We start from the raw sequence: 10413 nt of genomic DNA, 5'->3' as shown, positions 1-10413 counted from the left end.
TGGTGGAGATGGCTAAAAGATTCAACTTCCCCTTGGACCCAAATTTGGAAAAAGAAATATGAAAACAATTGGCAAGACAGGGATCACATTCGAATGTCTAGGATCATCAAAGTTTCCCACATTTGGAACAAAGCTTGGGAGAATAGATCAATTATTTAGAAACGCAATTTCAAGGAAATTAGAGATGGAGACCTTGCTTGGTTTTGGGAGGATAAGTGGCAACATGAACCTAAATTGTTAAGAGAAGAATTTGCAAATCTCAAGAACGATACTGACAACAAAAGTTTACTCAAAGTAAATGACTTCTTGGATCAGGAAAAAAGCGAGTGAAAATGGAGGATATGGAAGAACCTGGTATACAATGATAACTCCCCCTTGAAGGCATAGGCATAAGCTCTAACAACCATCTTGGAACAGAGAAAGATTCTGATATCAGTAGATTCAAACCAGCCGAGATGGGGCAATAACCATGAAGGCACCTTTAGCCTCAAAGAGGCCAAGTGCATAGCCCTTGGGCTTGACTTTCCAAACCCTGAATGGTTATGGAAGGACCTATGGCAGAACCAAATCTAGATGAAAATCAAACTGTTCATGTGGTTAGTGCAGTATAAAAAAATTCTAACCTAGGAAAACCTTGGGAAAAGAGGGGTATCTGGTCCATCTAAATGCCAGCTATGTGAATTACAAGAAGAAACTATGGATCACCTTCTCAACCTCTGCCCATTCACATCCACATTGTGGAATTGGATTGCTTCAATATTCAGACAAAGAGATAGGGACATGGGTAGCATTACCAGCACCTTAAAGAAGTGGAGGAAAAATTTCTCTGATAATGAAACATTCAACAAAGCTTGGGCTTTAGCTCCAAGCTTTCTAATTTGGGATGTCTAGAAAGAATGCAACAACAGAATATTCAAAAATAGGAAAGGTTCTTCCTAGAGTGTCATGGCACATATTTTAAGATAGCTCAATGAGATGGTAGGAACCCTCATTAAAAACCCCCCCCAGAACCACCCTAAAGATACTGATGTGCAGATACTACTACAGTTGGGTCTGTAGGGGCTTATCCCATAGGGAAAAACAAAAATTCAAATCATATAGTTGCTGATAAGGATTTCTGGCAACCTCCCCCTCAAGATTTTATGAAATACAATATATATGGGGCCTCAAAAGGAAACCCCGACATGACTAGTTATGGAGGAGTGATAAGGGATGAAAAGGGTTGTATAGAAATCATTTTTCATAGTAATTTGGGGAAAGCCACAAAAAATATGGAAGAGCTCATGGCCCTTGAGCAATGCTTAGAAATCCTGAGGGACTCAAATCTTAATAACATTATAATTGAAGCTGATTCTGAATTGATTATCAATTTGGTCAAAAAGATTGCTATGGCTTAGCTCCGGAAAATGTTTCAAGAAATTCGAGGCTTCTGCAAGTCTATCAAAGGATTCAATCCCACCTACAGAACATGAGAACCCTGTGTTTCACTCATGTGCGCCGAACAACCAACAAATTAGTGGACATCTTAGCTAATGAAGGCGTACTCTATGCTAAAAGAAACAATAAATATAAATGGATAGAGACCCCCAAGAGTAGATTGAGGGAAGAGTGTCTCAGACAGGCGAACACGGACCAAGAGCTCCATCAGAGCAAGGGATACTAGCAGGTTGTAGACTTCTAGAAACAAAAGAGTTTTAGTCGACATGAAGAAGTAGTTCATGGGTATATATGAAAAGAATGTCCGGTCCTTAGGCCGGAATATGTGACTAGAATGCTACATACCCAAGGTTCTCGAGTGGGTTTCAATTGACAGCACAAGTATTTACATGAATTTGAATTATACTACAGATCACCTTTTCATTGACTATGTAGGGAGCTTGGTTAAGGTGTGAGCAGATAGGAGAAATATCATCAATCTTATCAATTCCGCGTGGCAAATAACAAGGTGGTTACCAAGCCAAACGGACCCGAAATCAACTTTAACAGTAGCTTTATTAGGTTTCGGGTCTAAAAGCAGTGTTAAACGGTAAGCAAGTTACTCAGACAGGCGTGAATCGCTTGCATCTGATGGATTTCAGGCTGACTACATGCACGAGGGTTATCAACAAAAACGGACCCAAAATTTTATAGAGCGATCTTTAAATGCTTATCGGGTCTGATTCAAGAGTTAAAGGGTGTGCTTGTTAGTGTTCCGATATTGTTCTTGACCGTTAGATCTCTAATGACATATCGAACGGTCTTGGCGTTTGATTAACTTTTGCGGTTTCAACGTCATGTTTTGTGGGCCCTAGGCCCAGATAGTGGGCCTTAGGCTTGGTTTCCTAGGCTATATGTGACCCACATCTCATTTGTACATTTTGTAATATGTTTTTATTTTCTATTTGAATAGAAGGTCCGACGCTTAATTCAGCAAAAACAAACAATAGTGGGCTTCTATGGAGCACAATAATAACAATATAGGGACTACATGGGCACAACAATAACAATATGGAGGTTACAATGAAAATAACAATGAGGTAATACACTAGTATTATAGGGACCTAACATAGTTTCAATGTAATTCTTCTCTTCTCTTCTTGTATAAAAGAGACAAGTGCTTCCCTAGTTTGGTTATAAAATAGAATTTTTGAGCTAATTGCATTGTAATTTATTCTTTCATTTGATAGAGAGTGATGTGATTGGTTATGAAATTTGAGCTTACTGAAGTAGAAATTGAGGAAAGAAAAGACTTCATCAATATTTTTAAACATATTTAAAGTTCAGATAAGACATGATGCAGTATTATGGGCTAGCTTCTTAGGTTACTATTCCAACAACGGCAAAGGCTAATGTTTTCACTCATTTAATGAAATTTTGCGAGAGAGACTTGTCATAGGGTTTATTGTAATAAGAATGAATTTGTTGTTGACTTTTTGTACTGATATTCTGTGACTTAACATGGTTTGACTATCATTTGTAACAAAATTGCTGAATGTTGAAATACGATCTTATTGTGTAGGTCATGCTACAAGGGTGTGACATTGAGATAACTGCACTTAGTTTTTTATCAAGTTAAAAATATAGGGGTTGTATGATTATATATTCTACAAAGATTATGCCATTATGTGTGGAGATTTCTTTTTTAAATCAATGCATATATATATGCAATTTCAAAGATTCCACATAATTCTTTAAAGGGTGTTAACTCAATGGAAGAGCAACTGTCTTATAAGGAGGAGGTTGGTGGTTTGATTACACTGTGCCCTAACATGAATTAATCAATGATATTGTAGTTTATTCTTAATTAAATACTTTTTATATTTATTTATTTCAATGGAAATATATATTTTTGGATTCATTGTTTTATATTGAAGACAAAAGTGATATTGTATTATCTTTAAAATAATTTTTTATTATCTGTAAAGAGACAATATTTAGGATTAAAGACATATTGTCTCTATAAAGACAATATGTCTTTAGTCCAACTATTTTCTCTTTAGATAAAAAAAAGAAATTGTCTCCAAAGAGACAATACATTTTTTTGTCTCAACATAAGACAATTTACCCAAAAATTGTCTAAAATATTGCCTTAAAACCCCCTTCTGTGTTGTAGTGGCGACTAAATATGTTTAATCAATCACGGTCTTTCCTATGATTTACCTTTTTTTAATATGGTTATATAGTAAATTTATTTTTGAGAACAGTGGATTATTGTCAACATAATGTTGGTTCTTCGTGACTGTAGTTGTCTGCATTAAGATAAAGTTGTTTATGACAGATTATAAGTGACCGTAGTTGATGATGCTTAACCATGTTGTCTATTATTTATTATGGTTGAGAATGGTTCTCCATGTTGAGTATGGATGAAAATGGTTAACCATGTTTTGACCATGGTTGCACATTATTAATTATAGTTGGCCATGTTTGCCATGGTTGACTATGATTGGACATGTTGACCATGTTTGACAAATTTTCTCTTTTTCTCTCTTTATTTCTCACAAACCATTAGCTCCTCAATCACCAACTTGACTTACTCTTAGTCAACCAGGGTGAATCCCATGAGAATTTTCTACCATGTCTGACCAATTTTCTTAAAAAGTAACCTCACGTCTCTTTTGTGTTTCTACGCCAATTTTCAAGGAATTTGTTCGTGTATGCATGTTGTTTACTTTAACTAGAGTTCATTAGCATCTGCAGGGGTGGTCGATATTCAACTATATGTCTAACGCCTCCATCAAGGAGAAATTTATGTAATAAAGCAAGTGTAGTGCAAAAGAAACTATTGTGGAAATCATCATAAAACAATGTCTTAATTATTTCAATAGAAATCCATTCTTCTATTTCTTATTCCTCTCAGAAGTCATGAAATATCTTTTCGACCCACTCGTGCAAGTTTTTCCTTCCTATGTTTGTTAATTTTAGAGTCATTATGCTATATGGTTCTATATGTCACATTAGTGACATGGTCGAGGTATTTCTTTATTTCAGCAAAAGATGCTTCAATAATTTTTTCATGCACTTCCGTGAAGAAATGTGCTCTAGCTTATGCAATGGATAATATGTTTCTCCTTTCTTAATTATTTAGATGGTTATTAATTTTCATTTTCCACCACTCTTGTATCTCTTTAAGAGTTAATATTTATGCATGAATATTGTGTATGCTCGGGTACAACACTACTGACAATAGAACCAATGTTGCAATCAAATGAAAAATATTCGTTGGTTACAAGTAGGAAGGAACAACAAGTAAACTGCATAATCCTATGCAATGCAAGGAAGAGTAAAAAGACACAAAGTAGTGGAGAGCCAACAAATAAACAAATATATTACATATCCCTAACAGTCAATCTCAACTAGTACATAGATTCGAGTACATGCCTATATATATCATGAATACACAGTTATGACAATTTAACTATCTAAACTGACTTACTAGACCAACGTGGCTGGCTAAATCCATTTAGGAGTCAACTTACTTACAATACATCCTTCAGTGTGTTGACTCGACTAGGCTAGTCGACTAGCCCCTCCAATAGTCAGTAAACATAAGTAGGTATCAAGTAACTTACCTATACACATGATGCACATTGCTAAGTTTTAAAACAATCTTAAATATTAACAAAATATAACTTTGTTTCAAATTATTATAATTATTATTCTTTATAAAAAGAATTAATAAATGAGTCAAAATATACATTTAAAAAAAATTGTATTCACCCTTCTTTACCATTAAGAGTCTTATAAACTTTGTTACAATATCATGGCCCAATAACATGACTTATAAATACTATAAACTCATATCTCAAAAAGTCACAACTCAAATTCATATGATACATATTCACATTCTGTTTAATTAATATATATATATATATAATTTTGAAACAAATCTCAACTTCAATCTATTACTATTCTTAAAAAATACTTTAAAATATTAAGTAATATTAAATCCTACATTTCACCTATTCATTATTAATAATTAAATTAAAGCTTAGTGTTAATTATTTCCATCCCATTATTAAATTTTCCACGTAATCCTCATTTATTTATTCCATCCCATTATTAAATTTTCCATGTAATCCTGATTTATATATTGTTAAGTTTTCCACGTGACATTATGGGTTATAATTACTCTATTTTATTTCATTTTATCTTCCATTTTTAGTTTTAACCGAGTAAACTTTTGCTTCATATTAAAATATAAGACACTTACGAAATACACTACACTAACGGATGGACAAAGCTGTTCAATTCAGAATACAGTCCAAGTCCATCAAGTTTACTCCTCCGGTGGCGCAGCGCGTAGACATTACAAAATCAAGTTTAACGAGAGTGAAAGTCATATACGATTCCGTTAAGTCTTCAAACAATTCCAAATTCAAGCGCCATCGCGTTAAAAATCCAACGTCAACCGTGAGAGAACGTGTAATTAGGTCACACTCTTGTGTGCTGAATTTAAAATGTTCAGAATTTTAATTCATTCGAAAGTTCAATTAAAATGGACAAAAGTCAAGATAAAAGTTCAACTTAAAACTTTGGTTATAATAGAAAGCTCGACAATATTGGCGATCTAATCTAAAAAGGACATGGAAAGGGAATTTGTTAATTATCAATTCACATAATGTGACAAGGAATTGCATTTTTTCCCAATACACTCACTGACGGAAACATGTTGGGATCTTGGAGCATTATTCAGGAAGTTCCTATTTTTATCTTTATTAGTCCATTAATGTGTTCTGACATGCGTTTTCGATAACCAGATATAACACATGAGTGGTGATGATTAGAGAAAAAAAATAGTGATGTGTTATATCGAACTATCGAAAACGCATGTAAAAACACATTAATGACTAATAAAAATGGAAATAGAAACTTCCCATTATCCATGTAATAGAAAAATCACAATGTCTATCCGATTCCCGTCTACCAACGCATTTGTGTGCATATTGACGTGTCAGGGCTATCTTTTCTTTTTCGTGTTTTGCGAGGGATTTGATAAAAAAAATGATTGAAAACGTTTTTCCGCCTTCATCAAGTAGTTTATTTTAATTATTTTTTCATCTTGTGAATGATATTTTATATACAATTTGGCGAAAAATTATTCAACAACAACTTTGAAAGGTCAAATCTATATATAAATTGTGTTGCCGAAGATGCACTCATGAGAGTTATCAAAATGGACGGGAGAGTTACCTTCAACCCAAAATCAGGACTCTACTGGTGGCGGGCTTATGGAAGCTTGGCCCTAGTAGAAATGTCAACGTTCCCAAAAACCAAGTATGGACTGTCCTACGTTGACCGCAAGATGTTGACATTGCTCTATCTTGATCAACTGGCGGCCACAATAACAGCCTGGAAGCATGATAAAAGGAACTGTGCGCAGCACGCAGACAGAGTGACTTACCGCTTTCCACTCTTCCTCTCCTCTCCTTTTATACCCAATCATATCATACCCTTCTTCATCTGAGATTGTACTACCAGTATTGTTCTTGCACAAGTTCAGATTATCAGTCCGTTGTCCCTCGAAGGGTTTCAGTGTTTAATCATTAGCAATCTGTGATATAGATCCAACTAATATCAATGGAAGGACTGATACCTTACATTTACAGAGCTGTTGTCCGAGATAGGAGTCATCAAATATGCCGCAGCCGCAGCAGAAGGAATCCGTTGCTATCATCAGCTGAGTCTTCGAGTAACGGAAGATCACTTGGGAGGGATCATGTCGAGCACTGCGACATACTAGCAAAGGGCGAAAGCTCCCGCAAGTTTGATAATAATACACCGCAGAACATTCACTTCAAGGCCGCCGAGCTTTGTCCTTCGAGCCAATCTTTCTTGCACACGCAGGCGGTCTCGTCTTCTTCATCTAACAGCGGAGAAGAACGATCGTCGGGGAAACAGGCAATATGATTAATTTTTCCAGCGCAGTTTGGCCACCCCAATTCCTTCCATTACCGTCCATTATTTTTATTTGGTTTTCTGCTCTTGCAATCCGTTTAACATTCATATCAATGCTGGGGAAGATCTAAGGTCTCGGTACCCTTTTTCAAGAAAATGTAGGACGTTACTTTTGCAATTGCTTTTGTACTCAATATTTGTTGAAATTAAAATCTGGGTTGTAGTTCTAAAGCATTTTGTTATGACTAAAGGACAGAATTTAACCTTGGAAGAAGGAATTCTATGGTCGTTCATTAAATTCTTTATTTTACAAATTAATAAATTCAAAACAGGTGTTGATGACCCAGTATGCTTAACGACGGCCTATCTTCCGTTTCATTATTACTTTTTATCTCATTATATGAATTAGGCAAGACACATATTCAGTTATGAAGAAGACTCGTGTTCTATAAATTTAAATTTAAAAGCAAATCATTGCAAACATTGTAAGGATATCGGAGCTTTTATATACTATTAAGGTCGGTAGATTGCAAAATTTTAAATATTCGTTGGTTCCCCAGTATTTTAATTGGGCTTTAAATTTGTCGATAAAATCTTCGAAAATGATAAAATTTAGTAATTTTTTTTATAAATTTAATCTATGTAGTTATTAAATTTCGAGATTTTGGGAGGCCAAGAGATTATTGATGGTATTGAATCTATTTCCATCATCAAAAACACTATTTAAACACCTATACTTCCAATTTTTTTAGAAAAAAAAAAAAATCCTAATTCCGGCTATTTCTAGCTGTCCGCATTAATCCAGATCAAAGAATTTTTTCCATAATAAAAAATGATAAAAATGTTATTTTTACCCAAACAATCATTAGTCATGTCATATGATAATTTTTGATATGATATTTTTTTAATTAACCAATTTAATGAGATGAGCAAAAATGACATAACTACTTTGTAGATATATTGCTAAGAATATTCTAAAATATCCTATGGAAATCAAATATCTATCATCTAAATTATGAAAATCTTATTCCAAAAATCATGTTGTTTGATATACTTATGAAATAGTATAAAATTGGCTAGAACTTAATGGTATGGTTTTCAAACAATTGGATTTCGTGATGAAAGCTATGAAAGCTATTCTTCTAATTCATGGATGTAGAAACACTAGTATAGATCTATCTTAACCACATATTTACCAAGAGAGAGAGAGCATTTTTTTAATATGTAAACCTTTTTTAACATCTCTCTATCCTAAATCAATTGACCAAAAAATATATATCTCCACCAATGACCAAAATGTAAATTTGGTTTGTAATATTCCCTTTTCTTGATATGGTCAAAATGCACATGGTCTTTTGCCATGGTATTTTCCTTCATTTTCAAAGGAAAATAATAAAATAAGATTTTTAGAGTGTCCATCCACGGGAGCTTCACCGAGGGGCAATACCATATCACGTGTATTCATATTGGGGGATATTTATTGAGGAAAAATGAGATAATATATTGGGAGATATATATAGGGGGTAAAGGTTTTCTATATTGGCAGATATAAAAAATAGAGCTCAAATTTAATGAAAAAATATAAAAGGTATAAAAAATGTTAATTAAAAATGGATACCTACAATATCTAGTGAAAGTAGGGGTTTTTCTAATTGGGAAGGTGTATTATGTTTATATTTGTAGTGGCTTAAATAATGTGACTTTTAGATGAATTTTCCAATATGTAATCAAATTAAGGTTATTTTTTAATATGCCAAGAACGCACGTGACATGTCAGAGGTTCATTGAGTGAAACCCCCTCAGACCATCAAGCCTATAAAAGGGGATAGGAATTAGTCGTTTGGATTATCTTGAGTTTTCCTATCCTATTATGTTTTGTTGAAGATGAGGTTACTTCTAGCTTGATGCTGAGAACGAAAACCTTGTGGTGACTTTGTTTAGTGGATCCATTCAAGGACCACGATTGTGCTTAAGTGTTTTAGCCTAATCTTGTTCAGCAGACGTGCATGCCATCTGGAAAGGGGATTTCATGGTTGATCATTTTGGCATGTATTACTTTCAGATAATAATATAAATAAGGGTTGCATCGTTTTTTTTTTTTTTTGAGATTCCTTATCGGTAAGGAGTGGACTTCATGTGCTTGATCTTATGTTAGCTTAATAGATTCTCAATCATGTGTGAGGTGAGTTAATTTCCCTGATCAGTGGCTAGCTCTCTAAGGTATCCAAACTCATAAAAGACATTCTCCCTCAAGAACTCAACCTCTTTTTCTTTTGTGGCTACCTTGACAGTTTTGGTTTGAGCCCACTTTGTTAAGTAGTCGGTGCACATAATGATGTACCTTTTTTGTCTTGATGGATGATCAATGGGCCTAATGAAATCCATGCCCCACTTGTGAAATGGCTCAAAATTCACTTGATGTTGCAAAGGAATTCCATCCCTAGGAGTAGGTTTCCCCATCCTTTGACACCGATCACACTGACCGATATACCTTCTTGCATCCCGGTGGAGAGTGCGCCAGTAATAGCTAGCTTGTAGTACCTTGAATGTTGTCCTTTTGGTTGCAAAGTGACCTCCACAAGGACCATCACAATAGGCTAGAAGGATGTAAAAAATTTCCTCCTCCCTAACACATCTTCTCTGAATTTGATCATGACCCAAGTTGAAGAGATTACCCCCAATCCAAGTTAATGGGGCACTTTTCCTTATAATTCTTCTCTTCTCCTTGGAGGACACAGTTGGAGGGAACTGTGCAGCTACTAAATAGTTGGCTATGTCATCAAACCACACAGAGAGAACTAAAATGGTGAATAAATGTTCATATAGCAGTTGATCATCAACCATTCCTTCCTCACCTGCAGGAAAAGTTAATCTAGACAAAAAATACGCAACTACATTTTCTCTCCGAGGCTTATCAATAATAGTTAGATCAAATTTTCGTAACAAAGGTAACCATCTAATAATTCGAGCATTCACAGTAGGTTTGTTCATCAAATATTTAATGGCAGCATGGTCGCTATGTGCAAAGGTCTAGTAACT

Source organism: Pinus tabuliformis, chromosome 2_2 (genome assembly GCF_031772625.1).
Source record: "Pinus tabuliformis cultivar Carrire ecotype Pingquan chromosome 2_2, CPIR1, whole genome shotgun sequence".
NCBI lineage: Eukaryota > Viridiplantae > Streptophyta > Pinopsida > Pinales > Pinaceae > Pinus > Pinus tabuliformis.
This window is presented reverse-complemented; position numbering follows the sequence as displayed.